General features: G+C 37.7%; 1 protein-coding gene across 1 annotated transcript in view; it reads right to left on the reverse strand.

Annotated features, from left to right (window-relative positions):
* MAPKAP1 (MAPK associated protein 1) overlaps window positions 1-21,498 on the reverse strand; it is a 160,021-nt gene that overhangs the window by 86,835 nt on the left and 51,688 nt on the right. The window lies entirely within an intron of this gene.

Here is a 21,498-nt window from a genome sequence, read left to right on the forward strand (position 1 = left end):
AAAGTAATGCACACTGGAAAATAATCTTCACTATACATACAAAATGATGGGGTCTAAATCACCCCTCAGGAAAAAGAGATCTTGGAGTCATTGCGGACAGTTTTCTGAAAACATCTGCTCAATGTACAGTGGCAGTCAAAAAAGCTAACCATATTGGGAACCAGTAGAAAAGTGATAGATAATAAGACAGAAAACATAATGCCACTATATAAATCGAACAAGGAAGTGTTATTTACCCCTTACATAACAAGAACCAGGGGTCCCTCAATGAAATTAATAAGGAGCTGGTTTAAAACAAACATAAGGAAGTATTTCTTCACACAACACACAGTCAACCTGTGGCACTCATTGTCATGGGATGTTGTGAAGGCGAAAAGTATAACCGGGTTCAAAAAAGAATTAGTTAAGTTCATAGAGGATAGGTCCATCAATGGTTATTAGACAAGATGGTAAGAGATGCAACCCCATGTTCTAGGTGTCCCTAAAACTCCAACTGCCAGAAGCTGCGACAGGATGACAGAGGTTGGATCACTCAATAAACTGTCCTGTTCGGTTCATTCCCTGTGATGAATCTGGCACTGTCCACTTTCAGAAGACAGGATACTGGGCTAGATGGACCAATGGTCTGATCTAAGTATCGGTTCTTATGTTCATTACAGTAGCTAGAACTAAAATGTACTACTGTAACTTTCTATGTGGAATTACGATGCGAGTTTAAATAATTTCAGTTCTTTTATACTATTTGTTTAATCAATAAATGTCTTTATATAAACAAATGTGAAAGATTAGTTTCACAAGAGCAGTGATCTCAGGTAACTTCCTATGAGAACTGAAAACCATTTATGGAAACATTCAACATTTCCACCACAAGATCTTCAATAAAGAATGACTATAAACCCTACCTATGTTCCCAAAGCAACTTCCCATCACAGTCTTCAACTTTAGCATTATCCTTGACTCTAAACTTCTGCTTCTGTCCTCAGCTCCTACCCCTGCAAATTCACCTATCACAACTGACTGTTGCAATACTGCGTATGGCACTGCCTTAATCCCCTCTGACCTCAATTGCAGCATTTCCCTTCTCAATGGCATCCCATGTGCCCAGACTCTGGCACATACAGGATGTTGTTGCTGGTTATCTCAAGGGTACAAAGAAGCCCAACCACATCACCCAGGTCCTCAAACAATTTCACTGGCTCCCAATCATTTCAGGATACAGTTCAAAACTGCACTTTGTTTTTAAATGCTCCATGGCCTTACCTCAGAGATGGCCCGTCTCATTTCCTCTCCTCCTCACCCCCCACCCTCTTTGACTATATGTGCACGCTATTGGTACTCTCAGAAGCAAGTCCAAGGGTCGCCACTCTGATGCACAAAAATTTAAAGGGTGAACATGCAGGAGTCTCTCTCCCCCAGGGTATATAAAAAGTGGGAGGAAACTGGAAACTGGCTTCCACATCAAAACAGAAAGGAAGGAAGGAGAGTCGGGCACCATGGCTAGGAGTCAGGCAGGTCATGCCAGCAGATACTTACAGAACATAAATTAACTACACATAACATGCATGAATCTTATAGCTGCAAACATTTCAGAAACATTGCCCCATAGCAAGAAGATTACACTGAGTGGTAACAGACACTACACTTTTTTCCAACCACGAGAAACCTATATGATGGCTGTACCTAAGTCAGATGGACAACATAATCACCTCTTCACTTCAGTAGGAAACAGGATCATAAAACAGACATGGAAGTTAAGGGTTGGTTAAGAATAAATAAAAGATGATTTATATATGTCAAGGCAAGTCCAAAACCAATATATATCTGAGCCCACTTCTAACCATTTAAAACTATTTGGAGACAACCAAGAAGGATTAACTGGTATCATTGCATTTTATTGTATTAAAAAAAACATCTATTTGGCACCAGGGAGATTAAGACTTAATTAAAACAAAGAATATAGCAACAAAGATCTATAAAGTTTGTGTTAGAAGAAAAATGTTTAATCTATAGCTGATAGGACTCTATTTTTAAGCTAATAATCTTTTAAGTGGCAAAAAGATTTCACAATTCCCTCCCACAAATTAACTGACATGAGGATAATATCCTTGCTTTATACCAAGAAGAGAAACCACCATTAGAATTAATCATTAGGAATTCTGGCTTTAAGTAACGGAATAAGAGGATTCAATATTGGACACCTAGGCTGGGAGTATAAAACATATTCTTGTTATAAAATCATTGGACATGTCAATATAATTTTAAGTTATAGAAGTAAGAGAGTAACTTAAAAATAAAAGTACTTTTACATTCATTGTAGATTAGCATGGAAGTATTGTGAAAACTGCCCAAACACAATGAAGTTGAATAATTTTTTTCAAGTTATAAGTATAGCAATCTCCTTCCCTCACGTACTCAAGGTACAGAAGAAACTGGACACATCTGTTTAAAAGAAAGAACATGGCTAGATTCAGAAGAGTTTAATAAAATATGAACAGGACCATAAGTTTGTCTGGATAACTTTTGGCCCTCTGCTAGGCGCACTGGTAAGGGCTGTCAATGTGGAGGAAACAGACACATTCAAGTAAAGGTTTTTAATTAAGTGTGAATTTTTACATTTTCACTCCAAGATAAAAACAACTAGGGAAGGTATTAAAAGCGTTTAGTGGTATTCCAGTGTTCTCATGTCCCCTCACAGACCTTTTACTCTCCAAGACACAAACTGCCACGTCTTCAGCCCAGCCCCCAACAGAACAATACTTTTAACCTCTCCACACTATTGTACCCCTTTCAGAAATCTGATTTGCCTTGTGTACCCCCAAGTTTCACCTCACTTAAAAACTACTTGCTTACAAAATCAGACATAAAAATACCAAAATGTCACAGTACACTATTACTGAAAATTTCCTTACTTTCTCATTTTTACCATATAATTAAAAAATAAAGAGATTGGAATCTAAATATTGTTCTTACATTTCAGTGTGCAGGACATAGAGCAGTATAAAGAAGTCATCGTCTGTAGGAAATGTTAGTTTGTCCTAACTTCACTAGTGCTTTTTATGTAGCCAGTTGTAAAACTAGGCAAATATCTAGATGAGTGGATGTACCCCCTGGAAGACCTCTGCGTACCCCTGGTTGAGAAGAGAGGGCTACTCAGCTTGTGCAGTAACTGAGGTTCTTTGAGATGTGACTCCCCAGGGGTGCTCTACTGTACGTATGGCAGCGCCTTTGCGTCTGGAGTCAGATCTTCAACAGCCGTGCCCGTGGGATTGCACACGCGCACCTCCCCTGCCCTGCCCTGTGCGCTGTGCAGTCTGACCTCCCTCAGTTCCTTCTCCGCTGCTGAGCCCAAACGTTACGCTCTGAAGCGGAGGGGAGGATGGCAGGCAGTGGTGCTTCAATCAAAAGACAAAAGGGGAGACACTATTCCCTTAGCCACTACTACATTATCTCCGCTCTTAATCCAAACAACAGACATTTTAACAGGCCCATATGGGCCTGATCATCCACCTTATATTTAACTAGCCAGGATGTAAAATACCTGCACTGCTATGTGTACTGCAATTTAAAAGAGTAAGACCATTGTGGAGTGAAATCCTCGCCTCATTGAAGCCAATGACGTTTTCCCTTTTGATTTCACTGGCCCCAGGATTTCATCTGTGTGCTGTTTATTGTACATTATATATTATATAATAATACTGTTATAACACTGTCAATAAACGTCTTGTACATTTCAAATTATGCCATCTCTCACGCTTGTGTCAGACCTTTCTCCTTCTTGCTGCCACTACATTCTCTTCTTCCCCATCACACATCATGGGTAACTTTTCCTGCATTGCCCTCAGTGTCTTTTCATCTGTCCCTTCTGTCTCCCCCTGCCCTAGTCATCTCTCCACAGATTGTGTTCTTCATCATTCCCAACATATCTTCTCTTCCCCCAAATCTCTCTCTCATATTATACTTCATTAGAGATTTTGTCCAGCACCATCCACTACAGACATCCCTGAACCCTTTATCACAAACACTTAACAGGCACAGGACATGGGGCTTAGAAGAGTGCTGTCTCATCTACACTAGAGTTTTCAATTCTGTTACTGCCGGTGGAGCTGAACCGCTATTAGCAATGGTGGAAAATGTTTGAAAAATTTCCCCTGTTTATTATGGGCCTTGTGAAGAGGGAGTATGCAAGGTTCACAATTGGTAGGTTATCTTTACAACTACAAGGACTAGAAATGGGATGTTTTTAAATGAAAACATTTAAAGAGGTTGGGAAAGCTGACAATGTCAGGGCATACGCCAATCACTAACTCAAGGGCATAAGGATTCTTGCACCTCCCTCTGGGGCATCAGGTATTAGCCAATGTCAGAAAAGGATACTGGACTAGATGAACAAAGCCTGAACATGCATAACTCCAGTGCGCCTTGATCCTGCAGAAGCATTTGGCGCGTGCCTGGGAATGCTTCTACATGGGTGGATAGATTCATGTGCATGAATTCATGACCGATCCTGCAAAATACTACTCATGCAAGCAGCTCTATTAGTCTCAATTACTTGCCTGTGCAAAGCATAGGACAGGACCACGTGATGGGGTTGAACAGAGAGGTAATTTTTGGACTGAAATTCTTAGTCCCAGTGCCCAGGAGTCAAAGATCTAGCCACACTGGATTTAGCTACAGCAATCACAAGTTATCACGGTCTTGCTGAGGTTTATATAAGCTCACTTGTTCAGGAGGAATTGTTCAGACCCAGATTACAGTCAATACTGTGAGCGTGGATTTTGTTCCCAACTAGAGAAGTGGATTATAGCTATAAAGGCTCAGGTGATCCAAGAAATAAAGCATGATTATCCATATTCAAAAAAGTAGCATCAAACGTATTAATAGATTTTGTATAAAATTCAATGGAAAATCCATTCAGGGCCACGGGCCTTACCATTTGGAGTTTCCTTAATAGCCTTCAATAAATCTGGTAGGCACAAAGGGGCTGTTAAATTAACATTTTCCTGATCTGTCACCTGTGGCATAGTTAATTTGTCAAAAAATTCTTTTAGCTTGTCACTGGACACTGCATATCCTGACAAATGAAGTCTGGAATAAAATTGACAAAATATCTCGTTAATTTTCTAGGAATCACACATCCTGGTTCCATTAAGCTTTTATTGTTAGAGATATTAGGTCTCACCCACCCTTTAAGTAGGTGAGTCACTATCTAAACTGGATGTAAGCAAACATTTGTTTATTAAATAAAAGATTAATATTGCTTTCTGATACCCATAGTTTTCATGCACTATATCAGACTTGGGCTCTTATGAGAATTTCAATTTTACATTTCTTCAACACATTCATCATGAACAACGCTGTCAGAGTCAGCAGTATCCTGTGGCTGAAGTGTAGGGTTGAGAGTCAAGTACTCTGGATTCTATTCTCTGCCCAGCCACTGACTTGCTGTGTGATCCTGAGCATGTCACCTAGCATCTGTGTCTCAGCTTCCCCATCTGAAAAACAGGGTTACTTATTTAACTCCTTTAACAATTGAAAGCATTGAGAGTCCCTCTCTGACTAGGATCCTGCAGCTCTCCTTCTCTGCTGCTATCTAGGAGTTGCACTCCCATAGTTTGAGTGTTGCACTGCTAAAAAAATGCAGCTTACTGAGTAAGTGAAATTTGCTTCTTTGTTTTATAAGACTTTAATTAAACAGGCCACTGGCTACTAATTACTTACCTTTGGGATCAAAAATAAAAGAGGCAGCTATTCAGTTTAGGAAAGCTGCTCCCAGTTAACACACAAGGAACTTCCACCTCAAACAGTGATTTGGTACACAGAGCTGCTCTGCTCACATGGGTCCACATATTAAACATGGCCTGAAATAAACACAACCACACTATGGTAGGGGCCAAATAAGGATCATTACCTCAGTAATCTGTGGATATATAGTAAGGGTGTTCCATAGTTGATCGGGTTTATTGTAAGAGTGTAAGCAGCATGATATTACATATACATGCTTCTGCAATAGCTAGACACAGTGGAAAGAGTTAAGGACAGAACAAGAAACTCTGCTATGAATTTTCGTAGCTGATGTTGAATTAGACCATTAATGTTACAAGCTTGGGTGTTTAATTATACAATTTATGGGTACTACACCATCAAAGAAAGAGTTTATACTGAATAAACACCACCAGCCTCATGCAGTTTTAGGGACCTCTACATTATTAAATCATTTTATATAACACCACCGGTACACTTTAAATACAAAAAGAAGATTTTAAAACCATAAAGTATTACATATTATAATCGTTATCAACTCTCCTAAATTATATAGGAAGTTTGGTATAATCTTGAACTACCACAAGGACAACTTAATCCTAAAAACAGCTCACAAGTATTTGGATAATGAAAAGCTGTACAAATATTCAAAGAGAAAATAGTGTGTGTTTTACCCATCTCATTTTTGGGCTGTATTTTACTATGTTTCATGGTCGAAAATTAAAATAGAGTCCATAAACATTTCCTAGAGAAAAATATGATCAATTTTTTAAACAATAATAATTTACTGCATCTTACTATACAACAGAGTTTTGTGACTAAATATTATATCACTTTAACATTAGATATTCTAATGATATAATACGCAGATTTTACTGAACCATTACTTAGTGAGTCATAAAAACCTCTTAAAATTAATCTTTCATACACATCCAGCTTATCCAAAGTTAGCATTTAATTAGATGGCCTTGGCACAAGTGAGCTTACTACTTTATTTGCTCCATCAGTATAAATTCAAATAATTGATTCACCACCTAGCAAACAATGTAAAACATTAGAGAAAATAGGAACAAATAGAGATATTTTTCCAAATGCAAAATTTCTTCTGACTCTTAAACTTGTCACCTGAAACAAAAACATTTCACTTATACAGTTTATTTCATACTGTACCATATATAAAGCTTGTATCCTGATATGTAACTCACTCCAATAGGTATTTATACAACATACAGAAAAAGTTACAAATATATGCACTGAACAAAGAACCAATCAAGCAGAATTTAAGCACCCAACTCCCCCAATTTAAGCATCCAATTTTTAAACATAAACAGCAGGACCAACAGATTAGAGGATCCATGCTCAAATGTTTTTATCAACGAAGACCTTATTTCTCTAAAAGCACAATCCTTTTGTAGGCAGAAGTGCATGAAAGCCACCATTTTCTACACTATGGATTTCTGAAAAATAAAATGCTCTGATAATGCTTTTAAAGTCAAATTTTGTTTAATCCAAAAACAAAAGTAATGAAATAAGATTTTAAAAAAGTAGCAGAAATAATTTTTTTTTTTAAAGTAAAATAGCTTTTTAGGGGTCAAAAATAAGGATATGAACCATTAACCCAATATAATGTTTAAATACTCTAAAATGTTTTTAAAATGGTTTTTTATATACATCTGGCAGAACATACGATGGCATGAAGATATTACTGGCATTTGCTTGAGATTGGAATCAGTGTCCAGCAAGATAGAAATGAGGGCTTCATCCTAAATACATGAGCATTCTTAGAAGAGACCAACACAAATCAGGAATATGAAGGATGGCTGGGACTTGTGGATTCTGGTACAGTGAGTAATTTACAGTATATTAAACCAAGGTCCACGACAGTATGTTGGTTAATAATTTGACTAGCCAGTTCTTTTTATTTTATTTACATATTATCTGAACAAGTCTTGTGAAAATGTCTGCTCACTTTAAATAAGTTAATTTTGCTCAGAATATCTCTAGGTTCTAGTGTTCACATGAACACACAAAATAACTGCATTTCCCTCCTAAGATCTTGTGTTCTGCATGTCATTGTACCACTCATGGAAACATAGGAATGACTTGTTTCAACAGATGGTAATCCCACTGTAAGTGCATGTTATCACTGTAAGTGACAAGTGACTAGTTTATTAATTATGATGATGATTATTGTTTTTTATAGTCAGCTACCTGAAGTAGCTGTAATAATTCCAAGGAAGTTAAACAGAGTGACTGGACTATGGTCTGACAGTTTAAAGAACTGAGCACTAAAATGAACGAACCCACAATAGCTGCTCCTCTCCCCGACAAACAGACCATCATTTATCTCACTACAATGTATACAATTTATACACAAGGTCTGTAAAATTGCATTAGCATTCTCATTTAATTTATCTCATTCACGCTGTCACTGTTCATAAAAATTTAACCCAGTAATTTCCTGCTATATAAAGCATAACAAAGTCTTAATACTTAAATAAAAGGTAAATACTATTATTTTTTATTCTAAATTGTTGACTTCCCTTAGCATCTCTGCCTTGTACACCACCATACTATTTTTCAATTAAAGGTCCAGATGTTTCAAAGGCTCCAGTAGGCAACGACGGTTATAAGAAATGCTTTATCTGCACTGCAACGATCACTATCACATCAGCTCCAGGCTGCATTAACATACTCCTCTTTTATTCTAGCCCCCCTCCGAATGTACCAGTTAATTATACAATATCGAGCTGAAAAAAACAACATCAAGAGCTGTACCGTTTCCTTGCAAGCTTCCACCTGAACTGTTTTTCATACAGAACGTCAGGGAAACAAAGGTACGTTACACGTATAATTATATAATCAAACGTTCCAAATTGCTCTCGTCTGCTTGGTGTTCACTGCTCTGGTTTAATAAACCTGAGTAAGCTAAAAGCAAGGTATAATACATAATTCATATAATAAAGGCATATTCCAATCCTATTAATGTGTATTTACTTACACAATTTACCTTAAATTAAAAATGTTTACTTAAAAAGTGTTATAAATAGGATTTCCTGCTATACTTCTCTTCTGTCAAATCCCTTTGGAAGAGGGGAAAACCAATCCCCTGTTAGAGCCCAGGAGGTCTCATTTGCTTTAATGCTAATATCAGTTTTTCGGCAAGCCCAGTCCATCTTCTCTCCTGCCATCCCCAAATGGAGTTTCACCAGGAGTGAAATACACTTGCATGCAGCATGCCTGCATAAGCCCTACACACCACTGAAGTTACACACAGGGACTTGCACAGGCTTTCCACAAAGGGCTGAATTTCAGTTTAGCTGAGATGGTATTCAACTACCTAGGGATATTATGCCCTGACCTATTCAGTTACAACAGTGCTGATGAAAAGTGGAATGCATATTCCGATTTATCAAAATATGATGGTTATAGCCACAACAAAAATACATTAGTTAAATAACGCTAATCTCACTGTTTACATACACCAGGAAAGGAATGGTATACTTTGGAAGAATTATTTGCATTTTACTTAGCAATAAACATGTTTTAATACTGGGGAATATAGTTATTCTTTGTAATAACAAAGTGCAACAAAAACTTGTAATTAAAAACTACATTATTTGTATATTTAGACATATACCATGAGATATTTTAATGAACAGATGCTGTTCAAAAGATAAATGCTTTTACAAATATTCAATCCTTAAACAGGTCTCAGACTCTAATCCTAGGCTATTGTTGCATAAAGCAGACACCTTAAGTTCCTTGAGGACATTAGCCAACCTTAGGTAGAACATCTGAAGTACATCACCATGTCACTTTTTAATGTGCCACAATCTATTAACCACATGGCAAACTAACAGGGATTTTTAAAATATGGGTTTTATAGCTTTGTGTTGGTGATTAATTAAATAAATAGCCAGTGTTTCACAAATCATTCCTCTAATTAGTCTAAACCAGATACTTTGCATTTACTGACATTCTTGCCATCTGAAGCTCACAGAAGGGCAAGAGCATTACAACGACGAATCTGTACACTTCTGAACACATCGTGACCATGTCTCCCCGGCTGGCATTGCATCACTCAGCCCTGAGGCAGAGGTACAGTCTTCACAGGTGCTGCAGTCAGCTGGAGTTTGACTCCAGCTGCTTGGAAAAGATGTTCTGTTTAATTATTTTCCCTCATCCTGAAGTAAACAATGAGGATAACAAAGAAAAGGAAGTTTCAGAGTAGCAGCCGTGTTAGTCTGTGTCCTCAAAAAGAAAAGAAGGACTTGTGGCACCTTAGAGACTAACAAATTTATTTGAGCATAAGCTTTCGTGAGCTTCAGCGGATGCATCCGATGAAGTGAGCCGTAGCTCACGAAAGCTTATGCTCAAATAAATTTGTTAGTCTCTAAGGTGCCACAAGTCTTCCTGTTCTTTTTAAAGAAAAGCAAGTTGACTCTTAAAGGTAACCTAAAGTAGCAAAGACATATGTTTCCGACAATGAACAAATATTTACGATCTAAGTGCTAAAAAGGAGCAGTGATGACCTAAGTGATCTTTTTCTGTCAAAATGCCCCAATGGTTGAGGTCACACACACTTAGACACGGTTCCTTTTTAGGAAATCAAGCAAACCTTATTAAAAGGGTTCACAGCTTAATGAAAGAAAGGGTCAATTATTCTTGAAAAAGAAGAAAAATTCATCATCTGTAAAACCTGCCTGAAATCTCATCATTTTTACAATGCATACCTAGAAGATCATTTCCCCCCAGAGCTCAATTTAAAATTTTAATAGTTAATCATTTTAAGTTTTAAAACAATTTTTTCTCTATGTTATTAACTGGAACCTACAACCTAGGTAGGTTTTCATATCGAAATATGTTCTGAAGTGCTTAGTGACATTATCACAATAGGATATTCTAAAATCCTTAAACTAAAAGGCATCAGAGATGGTATTTAAGAGACTGAGAATGGAATAGCAGCTGGGCTGCTTACCAGAGACAGGTCCTTATTTCCTGTGATACCTGTAGCATTGACTCAGCTTGGAGAGAGTTGGATGGGGTTTGGTGGCCTTGTCCCTTAATCTAGGATTTTTCAGCTCATGCAAAGAGATTCACATATTACTTAGACTGAGACTGGGAGGGAAAGGAACGAGTCACACACAAGTTCTACCAAGGCTGGGATAGGCAGGCCAAGTCATTTCATCACACTGTCTCTCCATTTGCCTGTCTGTAAAGAGGAGGAATTAACACTGTCCTCCTTCAAAGGGATGGTGTTAGGAATAAAGGTGTCTGGCATGTTTGAGAACATTAACTGCTTGTTATTTTAGTTAGCCACAAAGCTGTACATCACACTAGGAAGCTGACCACCAGGTTACTTAATATATATTTGCAACTTCGGCACCACGAATAAAACTCGTTGTGTCAAGTTACAAAGAGGAGGAGCCTACAACAAATAATCCGGGTAACATAGGACCTCAGCCGATTATCTGGCAATGAGGCTAAATATAAAATTTTCAAACTGAATCTGAACAGTTATGCGTCTGGTAATAAGGTCAACAAAGCTTTTTGGCCTAAACACTGAGGAAGAGAGAGAATCTAGGGCTATTCCTACAATTCATGACAATGCAAGTTACACTTTATTGGACACTGAAGATATGGCATGTTCTTCCTTATATAAAAAGATGCATACTTGAGGTCACATGCTGAAGGGTCTTGATGCTTGATGCTTTCTTGATGCTACTTCTTGTCTTCAGATACTAACCGTGAATTAATAAATGTTTTTGTGCCAGGCTGGATTTATTTAAATTAGCTAGCAGGAAAGCTTGATTTAAATAATCATTTTAATCATGTTTTGCATTTGTACTTTTTGGTTATTTTCCTAAAGAAAGGTTGAGTCTCAGTGGTTGCTAACCATTTAAATACGTTGATTTGCAACTAAATATAGCTGTTACACTAAATTTAGTGATTCTTTTTGCAAACCTGAAGGATATGCCATATCTATACACATTTATTTAAGCAATTCTGTATCTTAACTTACACTTATTCAGATTCTTAATTTTTATATTTTATAATGTTAAAAATGGTGTATGAGTCATTTTTTATTTACTAGATTAATTTTTTCTGATTTAATCTCAAGATATAGTTTGATGGAAATTCAAATAAATTAAAATGCACAAAACCAGCATTTTATATTTTTTAATTAAATAAAACTTCCTTAAATGTGCTGAACAGATAAGAAGAAAAAGTTTATCAAAAATGTTGTGTGCTTAAAACAAATAGGTTTTTTTTTTATATAAAGGAAGTATTACCTGTAGTTAATGAACTGAACTGATTATTTCTGGTCACCATGTCCTTCAAGATTTTAGAACTAATAGACCTCATCCACTCACTTTTAGTCATAGCTTTTATTCACAGATTGCAAGAAAAAAAACAAGCTTCCTGCTTTTTCAACTCCCAATTGGTTTATTAACATTGCATGCACTAATCATGTTATGGAACTAGCTGAATAAGCTGAAATGAAGAAAGTATTATGTCTGCACCTGCAAAAGAAGCTACGGCGGTGAAAAGCTGGTTTAGCATTTCAACAAACTCTGGCTCCAAGTGCTTAGCCATTGACTTCCACCAGTTCAGTGGTTTGACTTTCTTTAAAAAACTTATCAAACATTACTGCTTAATATTATTTTGTATTCAATTTAAATGATTTAATATATTATAAGCAGCTTAGGCTTTAACATAAGTTGTCAATTTCAAATTTAATTTTAATTTAAAAAAACACCTGTATTTAATTTAAATTAAAAAATCTGATTTAAATAAAAACTTCTAACTTTAATCATTTATTTTTATCCACCCTGCTTAGTGTGGTTACATAGGACTATCTGCTCTTTTTGCAACACGCTGTAAAGCTCATTCTCTAGAAAAGTTTACCAAGGCCTTGTAGATGTAAGATGCATCTCTCAGCAAGCCCATAGATATTTGGTAATCTGTCTCTCGTTATGAACAAATTAGAAAACACTTTTATACAGCACTACAATGCAGACAGCATTTAATACACTACATCTATGCCCTGTCCTTTATTATTATTTCAGATATAGTTAATGAGATACAGAAAAGCTAGATCTGAGATCTACCACTCCCACCCCAAACATCCATAAATAAGGGCTTAAGTTTAGAGAGTAGGGAGACAAGTAAGAAGACCGGAGGACACCAAAATACCCTGTCTGGCAATATAACACTGTTTCCAAACTGACAAAAGAGTGACTAATTAAGAGAATCATAGCATGCAGAATAAAGGATAATAAGATTTACAACACAAGATTTAGTTCAAGATTTTTCCAGGACTTCCACAAGATTCCTTGAATCTGCAACAGAGTTTTTATCCAAGGATTTATCCTTCCCAAAATCTGACTGCTTAGTTAAGATACAACAGTAGCTTAACAAATTTCCCACAGCTGACTCTACTCAGTCTTTCACTAGTAGCTTGAAACATCTTAAAATCCGAGACTGGAGTTTTATCAGTTTGCTGTTGGAGGTGCCAATCCTGTGTTTTTTGCCAAACTGAAGTATTGTCAACCGTTTTTACTACTGTTGTGTCCGGAAAGTTACACATGCAGCTTTCATTAACTGTCTTGGGAGAACCGCCCAGCACTGTGTTCACCAGATAGAATGTGTACATAGATTACTACTACTATTATAGTATTAGTACCTTTATTTCAAATGTTTAGGGAATACAATACTACCACAAGCAAGAAAGAGATATTTACCGCCTACTTTTATATATGTGTACATTTTACATAGCATAATAGACACTCTCAAAATAAACAGACCACCATAATTCCTGCATTGTTGTTGAGATGAAACAAAATTGAGGTCCTGGCTAAGCTTGGTCGTTAAAATTCTCATGGCATTTTTCAGAAGAGCAAGATGTTCATCCCAATATTTTGGCTTAAATCTTTCTCTGATAATTACATTCTAACACCATACATTTCCTCTACACTTTCAAATAGATATGGGATAAGTTTTTACTTCCTACTCTTAATTGTTTAGTATTTTGCTCCAAAGAGGTGGCTGCATGTTAGCATAAAAGTGACAGAATCATAGTGTATCAGGTTTGGAAGGGGACTTCAGGAGGTCATCTAGTCCAACCCCCTGCTCAAAGCAGGGCCAATCTCCAACTAAATTATCCTGTATGAAGTCTGTAAAGTGCTTTGGGATGAAAGACACAAGGCATGACTATTGCTGAGCTAAAGGAGGGCTGGATTGTCGGGGAATGACAGTAAAATCACTTCAAGCTGAAAGACATTTTGACTAATTTAATTAAAAGAAAGCTACCTTGCATGTGACAGAAACCTTATTTCAGAATTACAGTTTACTACACTTTGGGGAAAGAAGTCTGGGATTGGAAATATTAAGGTTTGTTTACTCTTATTTCTCCTCCCCCGCAGCCCAACTAAGTGCTGGAATACTATTAGTATTTTTCATCCTTCATAACTTGTAGGTTTAAATGAACTTTCTCTACAATAGCAACTGCTCCTGTTATCGCCAATTGTCATCTAGTTTGTGTATGCAGTGTAACTGTAGCCATATCTGTCCCAGGATATTAGACACACACGGTGGGGGAGGTGATATCTTTTATTGGACCAGCATCTGTTGGTGAGAAAGACCAGTTTAACAAACGTTGGTCCAATAAAAGACATTACTTCACCCCCCTTGTCTAACTAGTTTTTGCGTCAACGAAAGATTAGCACCAATACTGCAACATAAGTATGGAGTTTAATTTTAGGAAGCTTTTGTATTTCTAACACCATCGCACTTAAAATATTGTCTGCTGGGCCATTTCAGCAGTATTTTATCACGGGGGGGGGGGGGTGGTGGTGAAAAGCCACTTTATTTTTTCAGCAGTCAATTCTAAAAAGACACACACCATTCTGAAATGCCAGGAATGTAAAAAGTGGCTTTAAAGAGTTTGTGTTTCAATGGCAGCGTTAAGTGTTTTTCAGTGAAAAATTCCCCTAGACTTAAGCCAGTGTTAATACTAACAGGAGTAGAAAGGTTTTAGATAGTTAAATTCAAAATAGCCACTGGATGCTAAGTTTAATAGTTTTGTCTAAACTGTAGTATATTGTATGTTTTCTGTTTAGTCTAAAAAACTGTACTCCAGTATTTCCCTGGAGTTTTCTTCTTGCCAGTTACAGCAAAGGTACCACACTGAACACAAACAAGTTGGCTTAACCTTCAAGTAAATTGGTATTTCCACAGAGGATTAAGACAAATATTCCATATCTATGAATCTATGATTCATTTAAACTTTTTTTTTTCTTTTTCTTTTTTTAAGTAAAGGAATTGGCACTAACAAGAGAAATACAGACAGACAAGACAGTCTTCTCTCTGTTTCAGGCATGCAAATGAACACATGTTGTATGCAATGGAAGGCAGAGTAACACACTTTTAATGGGGGCAAACTTCATAAGTAGGACATCAAAGCCAGGTGGGATTCAGAGTCATCCTTAAATTAAAAGGCAAATGGGGCTGACTGTTTGTCTTTAAACACATATCACATTTATACTACCCGAGGTTATTTATCATTTGTTTTTGAAAGAAAGAGGGATACTGCAAATTATACAAATATTGAATGTTAGTATAGCTAGTATAGAATTTTGAATGTTATTAAAGCAGTTGGGTGGAGTGTACTTTTTTCCTTGAAGTGGGTGATAAGGCCTGAACTAAACTGGCCAAGTTATTCCTGTTTCAAACAATTTGTTCAGAAACAGCCAAGTTAAAGACCCTGAAAATGTCTGTTTTAATGGAAAAAAGAACAGACTCTTTTGCAACTGCATTTAAGCAAAATAAAGTTCTTTATTGGATGATTTTTCAGGTATTAGCATGGTCCTATGAAAGGTCCCAAGATCTCAGTTGTTATGGTCCCATAATCCTGGTGTCACAATTTGAAAACTTGCATTTCAAGCACAAAGAGCCGGATAAACATGTGGCCTAAAATGTTCCTCACAACAAACTAAAAGGACATTGAGATAAATAAAATGGATTAAATTTTCCTGTAATATACCTGGAAATAAAACCCTCAAGGCTATTGCAAAAGAGATATTTTAATACTTTTGCTAATAAAACAAATCCATAAGAATGTTAACTTGTAAACATTTTTCATTTGGAGCAAAATTTATAATTAAGTGAAAGACAATTACTAGGCACAAGATGAAAATCAATTAAACAGAGTAAAATGTAATATGACTTACCCAAGAAATTAGACTGTCTTATAAAATTTATTTTAAAATTTTTATTCTAATTAAATGACCATTGCTTTGGAAATACTTTTTAACCTCATCAGATCCACGCCCAAACTGTACAATCATTACAATTATTTCCTACTCCTCGTTATAATTGGCCTTCTTTCCTTTCTGCTCAACAGTTCTGATGAGTTTCATAGTAAGAAGTGCAGGCTTCGCACGTTTTGAAAGAAATGAGCATTTTTCTGAAACGTTCTGAAATCCTCTGGTTATTTATAGGGCTAGTTCAGAAGCATTTAATGAGCTCCTGCCTGCTATTCACAATAGTCTTTATTTCAAGACATTATTTGAAATTCACCCATTCAAGGAAAATTATTATTTATTCCAACACAACAAATGCCAGTAACTTAGAGTTAAGGTTGCTGAAGTGCACTTCCTACCAACACAATCACTCAAAATCAAGGAAATCACTGGATAAGGAAACAGTAACATCCACCCAAACCTCAGTTCACATCTTAAACACCCAACACCACGATACCCAAAAGCATGCCAAACACTAACGCAACCTATTATTGTTGCTCCTCCCTGATAATACAAAACTCATTTTAAAGCTATTAATATCTTTTAATCTTTCCAGCTATGTTTCATGGCTAGCCATCTTCTCAAATCAAACTAGAACAGAGGCTATGCAATCTGACATTGCCCTACCATGCTGATCACAAATTAGAGAAGATACAGCAATGTCATAATTACACAGTTGTTTTTAAGATGTCTTGCAATACTGCTGTCAATGTATCATCCTGCATGAATGACAACGCTTTCTGCAAGATGTTCGTAGAACCTCATCTGAACCTATCCAACTGTAGTGCAAGTTAACCAACAAATCCCAGGGTGTTGTCATACAAGTACAGTGAAATTGCTTAGTTTTGTACGTTTTTAGGGGTGTCTCCTAAAAAGCAAACCAGCCTCCTGGTTAACTTAAACAGGGGAGACAAACACCTAAACATTTACAAGAGCTGCACAGGCCATCTCACAGGTTTTCACTCTGACAACGGCTCGGTAATTTTTCTTGAATCAGATCTTCTGGAGACATGGATGCAACTCCCCCACAAAAGAGTGCACTCAAAAGCTTGTGGGAAAGTGAGATGTTTCAATAAGCCACACTAGAATCAGCTGCTGCAGCCATTGTAAAGAATGGTATGCCTGGAATTTATCAAGTAGTAACAGCATCGGCCAAAATTAATTAGCTGACACTGCAATGTCACTCACAGACATTTCTTTTGGAAGTAATAAAATCACGGTAACTCCAGCACTCAAGACACCCAAAGGGGTTTTGAGACTAGGAAAAGGGTGCTCCTGGACAGTTTAATGGACAGAGTACTCAATACCCATTTATCACTTGACAGGAAAAAATGTATTAACTGCATGGCACCCTGCCCAGATTCCACAATGCTAAACTATTCATCCACCTTTAGGCGAATAATAGTGTGTTTGAATGTGATTTTCAGATGTAATCTGGAGGAGGTAATAATAGCTTTTAAAAGGAAAAAATTAAGTGGCATGGCACAAAACAACTTTTTTCAGGGGATGCAGGGACAAAGAAAGAGGAAAGAAGAGTGCATAATATACTAGAACTGCTTCAGCTTGGCAGAATTAGGTGGCAAAACCTCCTTGAATCACACTCAAGAAAGCAGATGCCTTCCCTTCCTCAGTTGTTAATATTAACATAGAATAAGAGGGCTGTGCACTTTGTTGCTTCTGTAGGCTAAGCCCATTGCACAAACCAGGGGCTCCTTGCATCACTCCATGCCCTCTCCCCACAAGCTCCCTGTGTGCCACCTTCACATCCTTTATGTCAAGGAATTCCAGCAACCCCCCTGCCCCGTCTCTCATGACAGGGGCTCTGTGAGCCCACTATTCACCCTCACCATTCTGATTTATTTTCTTCCTGTCTGGGGAATAAGGCATGAAAGGGAACATGAAGCCAGAGGTGCAATGTGTGAAAAGGAGGGAAGAGATGAAGGGAGTGCACTGCTGAAAAAGACAGGTTTCAGAGTAACAGCCGTGTTAGTCTGTATTCGCAAAAAGAAAAGGAGTACTTGTGGCACCTTAGAGACTAAACAATTTATTTGAGCATAAGCTTTCACGAGCTACAGCTCAATGCATCTGATGAAGTGAGCTGTAGCTCACGAAAGCTTATGCTCAAATAAATTTGTTAGCCTCTAAGGTGCCACAAGTCCTCCTTTTCTTTTTGCTGAAAAAGAGTGCAGCGACATAAGTCAAGACACCACTTGTCCTTCCAAGGACATGAAATTTCAGAGTGCCCCGAATAAAATGGCAGGAGCTCTCAGCTGGTAATTCTTTACCAACATACTGTTAGGGTTTCTTCCTGAAGTACTTTTTTTTTTTAGGCAGCAAGACAGACACACAGAGTATCTTGGTTTGGATTCTCATTCAGTCTGAGACAGATTTTCTGAGAGTACTGAACTCAGAGGCAAGCCCAAATATTTTAATATGCATGGACCAGGTAACAAACTTTTCCCTCTTTTAGATTATATTTGATCCCCACAAACTTGAAGGGAAAAGTCCAGTTCCAAATAAACTGAACAGTGATCCCTCTTGAAACATTCGGCAGCATCTCTTGTAACAGATATGCAACTATTTTTATAGCCTTGTAACACCTTAGGCTATTGTGCCAAATCATTCTGTTTCTTTGCAGGGCAAATACAGAGAAGAGTGAAGGTAATTACGTACTCATAGTCAGTGTAGCAAATCAGTTAAATTAAATCTGTATTTCACCTAAGTTGTACAGGGTGCAAATAACAACTAACTTTTCTAATTTCATACTCTAGTACTCCCAAGTAAATAAAAGGGGAAAAAAAGTAAAGTTTTTCTGACTACAAATAGAAACTGTCACTTACGAGGCTGTGATCTTTTCAGCTCATGCATTCTAAATGCATGCAGAGATATCATATGCACTTTCTATTTAGCAATTTAATTATATCTTTGCAGTCAGAGAGTGGCAATGGTTTGCAGTAATAATCAGGTGAAAGCATTCTCACATTAATATGCTGGAATCCGATGTGTTAATTTGATGCAACTTTGCGTTGACAATATGTGATTAATTTGTTCTAAGGCTAGCTATGCTCCCAGCTCTGACAGCTTAAAATGCTGGGTTTCTTTATCCATATCGCTATTTGACACGCCTTAGCCCACTGCTTTGCTAGGACCACTGTTAATTTGTAATGAACTGGCTTTTCAGGGGGCCCCTTCATTTTTAATTCTGTCAGTGTCACCTCCTTGAGGAAAATTACAAGTTTCCTTAGGTGTGATTACTGCCAAGTGCTGCTGATAAGAGGTTTGAGAAAACAGGGCTTTATAAAGTAGTCAGTATTTAATCTGCTGAAACAAATTTATGGCCTCTAGACAGATAAATATAATAGAAAGTTCTCTCATTTAAAAATCATTTTCAAGTTCTCCTTTACCTCCACCCCCAAAGTAAAAATACCTAGACATTCTGGTTTTACAACAAATTCGTTTAGGGGGGAAAAAAAAGAGGATTATAAATCATTCACAAATGTAACAAGTGCCGGTAATAACAGACATCCAATTAAATCTGTGTCCAATTTAAACCAGAGAAAGACACGTGTAATTGCTGTAATGAGATAAAATAATTCAGCCAAATCACCAAGGACCCAATCTTGCGATGATGTCCACTGAAATCAATGGGCATTACACTTTGGAAGGTTTGTAGTACCAGGCCCTAATACTTTACTCACCGCCTCCCACCAAGTGCGGTGCTTATTGCCACCACAGCATGACAGTGTATCTGAAGGTAGTGGCCTTGTGTGCTCCGTGCAACCCATACACATTCAAATGTGTTTTACTCTTAGCCAGGATACCTGAATTATTCTCTACTTTTCTGAAAAGTGCTTGTGAGGAAAGGTACAACTAAGTTGAAGATAAATGAGGTCTCCTAACTTTAGAAATGATGGTAGGACAATGTTACACTCAAGGCAAATGAAAATGATGCCTGAAAATAACCATGAAATAGCTCGCCGGATGATACCACCACTGGCAGCATGCAGCAGTTTGAATTCCTCCTGATAGAGCTGAGAATTACATCTACAGCCGTGTACCAAACTCAAACCAAGTTAGGCAAGCAGAGAAAGGAATGAATGGTAACTACCCATTAGCACTAAATGGGTGGCCGGATGCTGATATTTATTTTATTTAAATCCATTAAAACGTATTTAATCTATGTTAGGGTTTTATACCACCACCCCCCATCACTGGAACATCTTCTATGCATAAATCAACATTAGTGGAGTCTTAGTTCGCTTCTTGGAGTGAAGCATGTAAATGAACCATCAAGTGGTGCACAAGCTAGTCGATGTGGCCACATGTTCCTGCGTCTTTATCCTCACTTCCACCCCCTCTTCAGATTTCATCACACCCAGTCCTTACACTTCTCAAAAACGGTGCGGTCTCTGGGAAAGGGACCACGCCTTCATGCGGTTCGTACAGCGCCAAACAACGGGGCCCTAATCTGGGCCTGTAAACATTGCCCATGACACAAATACATGGCCACTACTAGTACTGCTGGAGGCAAGATGAACTGCTGTTGCATTGCAGTGTTTCTGTAGCCGTGCTGGTCCCAAGATATTGGCCCCAGACCTGAAGAAGAGCTCTATGCAGCTCAAGAGACAGACATTGATCCCGTAAAAGACATTACCTCACCTACCTTGTCTCTGAACCTAAGAGAAGGTAGTCCTGCTAAACCAGGTCACTAACGAAGGAATACAACAACAGAGCGTACATGCTCATGTGAATTAGTCCCCACCTGTATAGGACCCAATTGCCTTTCCCTGCAACAAAAGTTCCAGATTTACAATACCACCACACCCTATCAATAGGTCACCTGGAGGAAGGAGAAAAGTCCTAGGGGAACATTTTTTTAAAATGCATAAAGATATCTGAAGCAGGGAAGGGGAAAAATGTAGAGCTCTCCCATCCTAACAGTCGAAGCAAGGCGGCTAGTTCCTTCCCAGAAGTAGCTGAAGGCCCACACCCTCTCCTTACTTATCCTCAGTGACTGATATTACAAGAGTGCCCACACTATGCTAAGCATTGGACCAATATACAGGAAGGCACAGTGCCTGCGTCAGAGCTCACAATATAACAAACAAAAAAACCAAAACAGCCAAAAGATGGGGAAAGGAATAAACCACATAAGCAAAGTGAGCAGAGTAGTGACTAGCTGATGGCTTGTTATATACAAAGGGGGAGTGGAGGACCCACAGAGAGAAATCTACCCTGGCTGAATTCCCTCTTTTGCAGTGCTCAGTCAGATAACACACCTTCAACTGGCAATGCAGTTTTTTAAACACTAGGTCAGCTACAGAAACCCCTCCTCTTCCCCTCATGACTAGATGTCAGGGGATGCACTGACTCCTGCCATCATTCCTTTGACCTATTTGTGCTGGAGAGGGAGAAATCAGTAGCTGCATTA

This window comes from Natator depressus, chromosome 16 (assembly GCF_965152275.1).
Source record: "Natator depressus isolate rNatDep1 chromosome 16, rNatDep2.hap1, whole genome shotgun sequence".
NCBI lineage: Eukaryota > Metazoa > Chordata > Testudines > Cheloniidae > Natator > Natator depressus.